Here is a 10,912-nt window from a genome sequence, read left to right as displayed (position 1 = left end):
CTTCGTCGCTAAATAGAACGCGTGCAATAAGTCTGTCATTGTCCCGTAATTTCTCTTGTGCCCAGTGGCAGAACTGTACACGACATTCAAAACGGTCGCCATGCAATTCCTGGCGATAGAAATATGGTACGGGTGCAATCGATGTTGATGTAGCATTCTCAACACCGACGTTTTTGAGATCCCCGATGCTCGAGCAATTTGTCTGCTACTGATGTGCGGATTAGCAGCTACAGCAGCTAAAACACCTACTAGGGCATCATCATTTGTTGCAGACGTTTCACACGTGGCTGAACACTTCCTGTTTCCTTAAACAAAGTAACTATCCGGTGAACGGTTCGGACACTTGGATGATATCGTCCAGGATAGCGAGCAGCATACATAGCACACGCCCGTTGGGCATTTTGATCACAATAGCCATACATCAACAGGATATCGACGTTTCCCTCATTTGGTAAACGGTCCATTTTAACACAGGTAATGTGTCACGAAGCAAATACCGTCCGCACTGGCGGAATGTTACGTGATACTACGTACTTATACGTTTGTGACTTTTACAGCGCCACAAAGCGAAAAAAGTGGTCCAACGAAAACATTCACATTTCTTTACGTACTACACGAATATGTAATAAAAATGAGGGTTCGTAATTTAAAAAAAAACAACGCAGTTGATATCCATTTGACCTATGGCAGCGCCAGCTAGCGGGCTAACCATAGCGCCATCTGCTTTCCCCCTTCAAGCTAGACGAGTTTCGTTCTTTGTAGTTTTTTCGTTTGATGCTTATTTCGTGAGATATTTGGCCCGGTCATTATCAATGGACCGACCAGTATATCAAAGATGTTTAATGTTTGAAAACGTCTCTGGAACCATATAGTTTCATTTCATGAAGACACATATTTATGTTTAAAAAAATCGTTCAAATTGCTCTGAGCACTATTCGACTTAAGTTCTGAGGTCATCAGTCGCCTAGAACTTAGAGCTAATTAAACCTAACCAACCAAAGGACATCACACACAACCATGCCCGAGGCAGGATTCGAACCTGCGGCCGTAGCGGTCACGCGGTTCCAGACTGAAGCGCCTAGAACCAAACGGGCAAACCGGCCGGCTATTTATGTTTTAGAGACGACCTTTGGACTGTCTTCAAGTCGCGATGCCATACATAGATCTAGCCCATGAGAAAGTTTCATAACTCGTTCACTCTACTGCAGACGGGGAGACTGGCTCCAGAGTGATGAGTTGTCCGCACCGTATTAGCGAGTCCGGTCTACTGGCGAGCGCCGGCGAGATGCGCTGAACTTGGCTCGCCGAGGGCGGGGCCATCCGGGGAAAGTAAGGCTCCGGGCAGGGTCGGCCAGTTCCTGGTGGGCAGAAGTGCGGCCGGGGCACGATCGCACAGCCTCGCCTGCCGGCGTTGCGACACCGCCCGCTCGCGCCGAGTTGCGAATTCCAGGAAGCAAACAAAGGCTGCTCGCTCCACGGGCTGGGGCGTCCTCCGCTGGAGCAGGCTCGCGTGAAGAAACGTCTGCACGGGTAGGCCTGGCCAGTCCGTGTCCCCGCCTGGAAATATTGGGCTTCAAATTCCAGTCTGGAAATTCCGATTTACTTTTCCTCTGATTCCGTAGATCAAGCCGAAACATAAGACATGATTTCTTCACTCTTTTAGTCAGTTATATTTTGGAGCATCAGCTTTCAAGTTCCGCATTTTGTTTCAGATTTGGGAATCGGTCCCAGTATCGCTACACCACTTTCACACTGTAACAAAAATGTTTGAGAAGGCTGTGAGCATACTCACCGTTTGGGGAGTCTTGGTGCTCTGTTCTTTTTTCAGCTAGGAATGCGTAAAAAGCTTTTGGTTTACATCGGATCAGTGGCCATTTTATAGCCATTCGAACATGTTTCTCACTGTAGTTATGTTGCAGTATATTAATCAGGATGTGGACGACGAATAGAAGCTGGCCTCGCAGGCAAATTGTGCGAATCGATTAACTCATTTTGAAAATGATGTTACCTGGGCTGAAATAAAAGCTAATGGCACCATTTGTTTTTGCACCGTTCGGATTTTACTTGCAGATGCGTGTAAAAAGCATGTTTTCCTGTGAGGCTTTTTAAGCGGTCCAGATCTATACTTTAAACTTGTACGAAGCGGTTTGAACGCCGCACTAAGATAGATAAATGGATAAACACGAAACTAAGTTTATTGATCCAATAATCTTGTCAAGATACCATGGTTAAAAGTCGAGCTAAATGTAACACGTAAAATTCATTGTTGTATGCATTGAATGCGCGGTAATGGTTTAAAGTAATTCAAATAAATAAAAAATGCGTTCTTACGATGAAATAGAAAACTTACTTTCAAAAATCTACCTTCATTCACATTTTACGTGTAAAGAACACGTTTTTTGTGAGTTTTCTCTACGCGCGCCACTCAGTGTTTTAGACTCGTGAAAATCATTTCAAATTTTGTAAGAAGATAGACAAATTTAAAATTAGTGGTCGCCATGTTGTTTAGAGAAACCTTTATCCATTGCCACGAAATAAGCGACATGGTTCGAAAGACAATAAAGAAAGATCTATACCAGATCAGGCGTCGCCAGAGTGAACAAAAAGCTGTGGCGGCCTGATATCAGAATTATCAGAGTAAGAGCTGAGAACCAGAAAGAAAAATGCTTCTACCATAACAGAAAAAAAGACGAATATATCCCTGCACAGAGATAGGGAAGTAAATGAAGGGAACAAGCATTTCTACTTATCTGGCAGCTTAAAATCATAACATCTTGACATATTTTATGAGTTAACCCCACTTTCCCAGCGCAGTGAACACTCTTAGCTGCAAGGTGTTAGCACACCTGCATCTTGAAATTTACAAGATAAAGTCCCTGACCTAGTGCGAAAAATCCAGAAGATTTGACAGCCATAGTAAAAAAAATATGTATACAATATACGATGGCTGAAGAGCTTATGTATAATAACTAAAAAAAGTATTTCTTTAGGAATAAAGTTTCTGGGGAGGATAGGCTCCTGGTTGGGGGGGGGGGGGGGGGGAATCAAGTTACCTTATGTGAAGCAATGCATTGTATTACATCACATGAGTACTAATACCAACAAGTGAAAAAGCGTGAATATGTCAAGACATTTTGGTTTAAATGTCTTTGAAGCTGCCAGATAATTCGAAAATCTAGTTCTCTTCTTTTACATCCCTAACTGTGGCCACGACATATTCCCGTTTTTATGCGCTGTAATGGGAGCATTTTTAATTCTGGTTACTATTATTCTTTGGTTAGCCGTGTTTGTAGAATAAATTACGGATATTCTGATGTGTCATTGCGCCATCGTCCATGTGCTCTTTTATTCACTTCTGTGGAATAGAAGCATATTTTAAGAAACAAATGGGTTCTGTAGAACTTTCTTTACATTATCGGTACATTACGAGCTGCACAACTGTTACTGAACTGTAGGTTGAGGATTGTCTTCCAAAGTTTCAGTGAGGTGTTTTAGTATTAATTGTAGAGTTCCTGGCTACGCAAAGGTCTCATAGCACATCTGTTGAAGTCTTAATAGCACAAGACCACAACACAACTAAAATGCACAGATTTAAAGTACTAAAAAATCCGGCCACAGCCTGCACCGAAAAAACGTACTTAAGTGAAAACTTTCGACATCGAATGGCATTAGTAGAAGGAAAACACATTATAATCGATGGCACTACACTATGTAGTGACACACTATCCAAGAACCATATAAGCAGATGGATTGAGAGTAAATCGAAGAAAGACGAAAATAATGAGAAGTAGCAGAAATGGGAATAGCGAGAAGCTTAACATCAAAACTGATCATCACGAGGTACACGAAACTAAGGAATTCTGCTATTTTGGAAGCAAAATAACCCATGACGAACGAAGCATGAGGTCATAATAAGCAGACCGGCACAAGTAAGGAGGGAGTTAGTGGCCAGAAGAAGTCTCTTAGTACCAAACACAGGCCTCAGTCAGGAAGAAATTTCTGAGGACGTACGTTTGGAGCATAGCATTGTATGATAGTGAATCATAAGAAATATTTTTGTGAAACAAAATTGCGTTATAGGTAAAGTGATTTACTAAATCTTCAACTAAATTCAAAGGAACATTATGTAGTAGCATCGCACAGTAATTATAAAGGGGGTACTATATAACTCAATTATATAGAAAATAAGATATTGACTACAACATACCTAAACATAAAAATACATATCGTTTTTGTGTGCGATTCCGCAACAGAGAAGGATGCAGATGGGGGCTGATTTCACGAAAATAAGAGAAAGTAATCACAAAATATGACCTCGAAACATTTATTCGCAATAAAATTACTTCTATAGACAAAGTCATTTGTTAACTAGCCAGTCAAACTCACGGCAACATCGTTTAGTTCCAGAGGAGTAGCTACAGGTGTATAGTAATATAAAAAGGGTCCTACAGAACCCCCAATACGGAAAATAAAATAATAACTTTGTAGTCGAACGTTAATCTGCCAGTGGAAGGTGGGACAGCAACTGATAAATAATGTACGTGAAGCAATGAGTGACACCGTCAGCTGTGTGTCGTCTTTATTACTTATTTGTGATTGGTTTCAATGGTGCACTCCACCATCAGGCTCCTCTGCGACAAATCAGCACCCTAAAAGGATGGAAAACATCGGCGTCCGCAAACCTGCTCACATGTAGTGCGTCTTGTGCAGCCCATCAACCCTAGGGATGAATCTCCATGGGCGTTTGTATCTGGTAACTACTCATGAAACTTGGACTACATGCCAGAAACTGAACTTAGGTTTATCTCAGAATTTGGCCATTCTCTTATGACTTCATCGTTGATGGGACTCTGAAATCTTGCTTTTCTTCGCTTTCAGCTCTTGTGCATAACATTTAATTTTTGTTAATGACTAGTGTGACCAAATATAATTCAGACACATCACGTAGATCGAGGCCAGCGCTACCTTGTGAGTTGATCTCATACCCTATCGTCAAATACGGGTTTGTACTATCGCCTACCTTCGCCTTCGTGGATTCATCGAGTCCTGGAGATCTTGATTTCCAGAAAAAGCAATGGGAACCCTCTACAGATACCAGTACTGCGAAGAAATATTTATTCCTGTTTACCGCCTCATTTTTGAAATATTGTTTCATGCCTCTAGAAAGCGAGTTAGCGCCCTGGAACTCTTCTTAGAGATGGCGAGAATATGTTGGGTGTCTCAAACATTTTGGTTCAAATTGAAAAATATGATAGCAGGTCCACAACCGATTATTTTGAGGCAGGGAACCAGTGACTGGACGTACACGACAAACACATCATAACGACCTAGGTCACAGTCGTTGTTCAGTTACGACAGCCAGTTTAAATGCATGCGTGGCAACGGCGCATGAAGTTCTGCCGCACTCTAACAAAGATCCCTACCAGGAGGCAGGGAGCTTTGACTCTAGCAGGCAGCTCTTGATCCCTTTCCACGGAGGTATCATAGACCAACGTCTTGACGTAAATCCAGAAGAAAAAGTTCATAGGTATGAGATCCGGTTATGGCGCTGGCGGTGGGATAGGACCTATCCTTCCAATCCAACGATGAGGATACGCGTTGTTCACGTGCTAGCGAACATTAACATCGAAGTGGGCTGGTGCACCGTCATGTTCAAACCACACCCTTTCGCAGGCAATAAGGGATACAGTCTCCAAGAACAATGCACATCTCACTGGAACACCAGTAACGTGGAGCAGTCAAATGGAAAGGCAGCAAATAAGGTCATATTGGGTGATCTTGAACAGTGCCCGCCACATGGTGACACACAACCTTTGCTCGTGGCCACCGATGTGGATGGTATGGCGAAGGTTCTCACTCCAAACATGGCTGTTGCGGCTGTTTGGTAACACCGTCACAGGTGAATGAGGCTTCATGCATGAACAATAAGAATTGCATGAAGTCGGCAGTAAAGCACTGATGTGGATAAACCATGGACAGAAACGAACGCAGGACTCAAAATCCGTTGGTCCCGGTACTTGTGTACACATTCTTTATGATAGGGGTGTAATACCCTTTCCATCAGTTCTCTCGACATTGTATCCTTCGAAGTGTGCGTTTCAAGGGCAAATTAACGGATGCTTATTGTTGGGTGTTCGGGCACACGATCGAACACCATCTCCTCAAAGTCTGGTGCTCGGACATGTCTTTGCTGGGAACCTTGTCCAGCTGTGGGTGCTATGAACGACCGCGTCTCTCGTAAGTCTGCATCTACGGAGATAAACTACTTCTAGTTAGGATGACGCCCGTTGGGAAAGCGTCTTATGTACATTCATGCTACTTTATGTGCACTATATCCGCTGCACCGTACAGCAAAAGCATGTCTGCTAACTCTCTCACACTACGACGAGCAATGTGCCATCTTTGACTACGCGTCATGTAATGTACACAGTAAGACACTTCACCACGGACACATCACAAGCTGTGTGATGCAATGGAAAGCTGATATCAGGTGTAGTGGTGAGCCTGCGGAGTACGTTAGTGTACCGGTGCGATGCATGCGGTCGTCACGTGACACACGTGCTGTTAGTTAAGTTGTGTAGAGTATGTGTGTTTGGTGGTTAGGGGTGTACGCTAATTATCACCCGCTGCCTGTTCCGATGGACAACAGGTACTCGGGATCTTTGCCAGAACTGCATGTGCCGTTGCAATACATGCGCTAAGGTTGTCGGTCGTTGTTTTGAACAGTTTCTATGAGCTACGTTGTTGTATGTTCGTAACAGAATAAATACGCATTTCCAGCCTTTGATTCCCTATCTCAATATAATCAATTGTGGACCAACCATCACCTGTTTCAATTTGACCCAAAAGGTTTGAGACACTCTGTACATAAAATACAGACATACATGTATGCAAAGAAAACTGTTGCCTTTATCCAATGCATGAGGCTTTCATATCCCTATCTTTTACATACTTTTAGTGAGTACTGGATGTGAGTGATCATTGGTTTTTACATTTCCTATTAAATGTTTCTCTTTTTGTGGTCTGCAGTATGGAGACCGGTTTGACACAGCTCTCCACGCTAGCGTATGTTGTGCAAATTTTATCTCACCACAGTTGGAACTTTCGTCCATTTGTATCTGATTAGTTTATTTAGTCCTTGATGTCTACAAATTTAGCCTCGCGGTTCTCTTCATTACAAATTAACTATTCCATAATACCTCATAAATTTCCATGTTAACCTGTCCTTTCTTTTAGTCAAGTCCTGCTGTTTTCTCTCTAATGTTTCTATTAATGTGTGTTTTAAATAATTAACCACCTATATGAAGTTTCTTCAGTTGAAAAGCAATGACAGCATAAGATACTTTCTTTACTAAAAATTTAACTACCTTCATGTTAAATTACATTTGTAAATGAAAAATGACAGGTCACATAATTAATTTAAATAATAACAGTTGTGTTTTGAAACTGACAACAATTCTTCAATTAAGAGCCATCTTTTCTTATGTATTGAGAATCATTTACATCGGAGATATCCATATTTTGTATCTTCAGCATCGATGCTTCGGAAGAGTTTGCTGTCTGTAATACTCCGAGATGTTCCCAAAATCTTCGGTCCTATCACCTTGGTCTACAATTAACGGAGCACACAGTTACTTACTTTCACTTACAGTGATAGTGTCAGAGTGTCATTTCTCGCAGGGGTTTCTGGTGACAGACGGCCGCTATAGGTCAAAGTGTGTGATGAACCTGTTCGTTTTATAACTGTGACCGTTTAGTTGCAGTTTGATTTTCGTAAGGTACCGCCAACGGTTGGTATGAGTGTACTTCCGGAGGCCTGAGACTTACGGAAGAATCGTGCCAGTGTTGGTAATATGTAACGAAACGGCTGTGCAGCACGGTTAAACATTTTCTCTTTAATCTCACTGTTAAGTAGGCCTAAGAATTACAACTATCTGCAATTGTTATGCAGGACGTGGACTAACATAAAAAACAGTAATAGAAATAAATCCCTTCCAAAATAATTTGGGGACGCTTTTGAACCACTATAGGAGAAATAAGAACACTAGATGCAAAAGTATGTAAACAATGTGCATGTACTCGTGCATCACAGAACATACTAACAGTACCGCTACCAAATAATGGAGATCAGCTGTGACTGTGTGATATATAACGGCAGAGAGAAAAAACTAGCATGTGCACGGAATGGACCGACGTAGACGTAATGTCGTACACATGAACATCATCAGGGGCTATACAAACTATCTGTGGAGGTTAGAATGGGAACCAGCGTGCATTAGTGTTGCCTCAACGCCAACATGTTATCAGACACGACAATAATGTAATGGGCGTGCGGTGCATGATGAGGTTAGCGGGCACAGTGAAGGAACACAGGTGAGGCAACGAAACAGTTTGAAAGGGGGCATCATTGTGGTTTGAGCGTGGCCGACTTGTCGAGTCTTACGATGTTCAGGCATCTGAGCGTCCGGTTGTGGCAGTGACCCAATGCTGGACTGACTGGAAATTCAAAGGAAACTACACGTGCCGTCAAGGTTCTGGTTGACCAACTCCAATTACATCAAGCGAGCGTCGCCGTAGTGTGAATCAAGCACATCGTAATCGTATCTCTGCCTGCAATTCAGATGCACGTAATGGACTCTGTATAACAGACGTGTCATTTTACAGCATTAGTCGGGCCTCTGAATAGCCAGCACCACCGTTGCGGGTAATAACACTGATACGTCCCTTCAGAGTGTAACCGGCACGCATGGAATGCTGGCGAATGCCGTGCAATCATTTCCAGTGATCAGTCTCAGTTCTGCACTGCCGTTGATGGCCATCTCCGGCGAGCATGATGGCGCCTAGAGGAGAGGTCACATCCCGCAAATCATTTGGAGAGACACCTCGCTGTTACCCTAACGCAATGGCGTGGAGAACCATCGCTTATGACTTCAGAACACTTCTGAAAGTGATTAAGGGACCTCTGACGGTATAGAGATGTGACACATACTTGCTACCTTCTTATGTCCTGCTTCTCATCAGACAGTAACCGGGCACAATGTTTTGACAAGAAAATGCTCGTTTCTACACAGCATATGTCTATTAACTGCCAACACGATGTTAAAGCACTCTCTTCATCTGCATGATCCCTCAATCTGTTTCCAGAGGAACTTGTGTGAGACCAGTTCTGACGTCAGTTTTATCCCATTTTCAATATCCAGCATATGGGGTCCATTTACAACAACTGAGAGTCAACATATCCCGGGGGAGAATGAACGGCTGCACGCACCGTCTTAATCAGTGAGTCCATCAAAGCCCAAGAGTTGCAACACACTTCTGACAAGAATGCAGCAGTCTGCCTGTTTTGCCAATTTTGATGTTTATTCAACTTGAATGTATACATACCGAACGAAACCCTTATAACCTTTAACGTATGAGATTTTATTTCACCTCATCTCTCCTTTCAAGTGTAGCTGTTTGATGATCCCATTTTACAAAATGACTGTACGTAGTTCAACACGAAACTATGTTTAGATAATTTCAAAGCTTTGAAGCAGGAACATTCCTGCTAAGTATTCTATAATTTACGTTCATGTGGTTTCAGTTCCTACTGCTGCTGATGCTAATACACTCCTGGAAATGGAAAAAAGAACACATTGACACCGGTGTGTCAGACCCACCATACTTGCTCCGGACACTGCGAGAGGGCTGTACAAGCAATGATCACACGCACGGCACAGCAGACACGTCAGGAACCGCGGTGTTGGCCGTCGAATGGCGCTAGCTGCACAGCATTTGTGCCCCGCTGCCGTCAGTGTCAGCCAGTTTGCCGTGGCATACGGAGCTCCATCGCAGTCTTTAACACTGGTAGCATGCCGCGACAGCGTGGACGTGAACCGTATGTGCAGTTGACGGACTTTGAGCGAGGGCGTATAGTGGGCATGCGGGAGGCCGGGTGGACGTACCGCCGAATTGCTCAACACGTGGGGCGTGAGGTATCCACAGTACATCGATGTTGTCGCCAGTGGTCGGCGGAAGGTGCACGTGCCCGTCGACCTGGGACCGGACCGCAGCGACGCACGGATGCATGCCAAGACCGTAGGATCCTACGCAGTGCCGTAGGGGACCGCACCGCCACTTCCCAGCAAATTAGGGACACTGTTGCTCCTGGGGTATCGGCGAGGACCATTGACAACCGTCTCCATGAAGCTGGGCTACGGTCCCGCACACCGTTAGGCCGTCTTCCGCTCACGCCCCAACATCGTGCAGCCCACCTCCAGTGGTTTCGCGACAGGCGTGAATGGAGGGACGAATGGAGACGTGTCGTCTTCAGCGATGAGAGTCGCTTCGGCCTTGGTGCCAATGATGGTCGTATGCGTGTTTGGCGGCATGCAGGTGAGCGCCACAATCAGGACTGCATACGACCGAGGCACACAGGGCCAACACCCGGCATCATGGTTTGGGGAGCGATCTCCTACACTGGCAGTACACCTCTGGTGATCGTCGATGAGACACAGAATAGTGCACGGAACATCCAAACCGTCATCGAACCCATCGTTCTACCATTCCTAGACCGGCAAGGGAACTTGCTGTTCCAACAGGACAATGCACGTCCGCATGTATCCCGTGCCACCCAACGTGCTCTAGAAGGTGTAAGTCAACTACCCTGGCCAGCAAGATCTCCAGATCTGTCCCCCATTGAGCATGTTTGGGACTGGATGAAGCGTCGTCTCACGCGGTCTGCACGTCCAGCACGAACGCTGGTCCAACTGAGGCGCCAGGTGGAAATGGCATGGCAAGTCGTTCCACAGGACTACATCCAGCATCTCTACGATCGTCTCCATGGGAGAATAGCAGCCTGCATTGCTGCGAAAGGTGGATGTACACTGTACTAGTGCCGACATTGTGCATGCTCTGTTGACTGTGTCTATGT

The sequence above is a fragment of the Schistocerca gregaria genome, chromosome 5, assembly GCF_023897955.1.
Source record: "Schistocerca gregaria isolate iqSchGreg1 chromosome 5, iqSchGreg1.2, whole genome shotgun sequence".
NCBI classification, from domain to species: Eukaryota; Metazoa; Arthropoda; class Insecta; order Orthoptera; family Acrididae; genus Schistocerca; species Schistocerca gregaria.
This window is presented reverse-complemented; position numbering follows the sequence as displayed.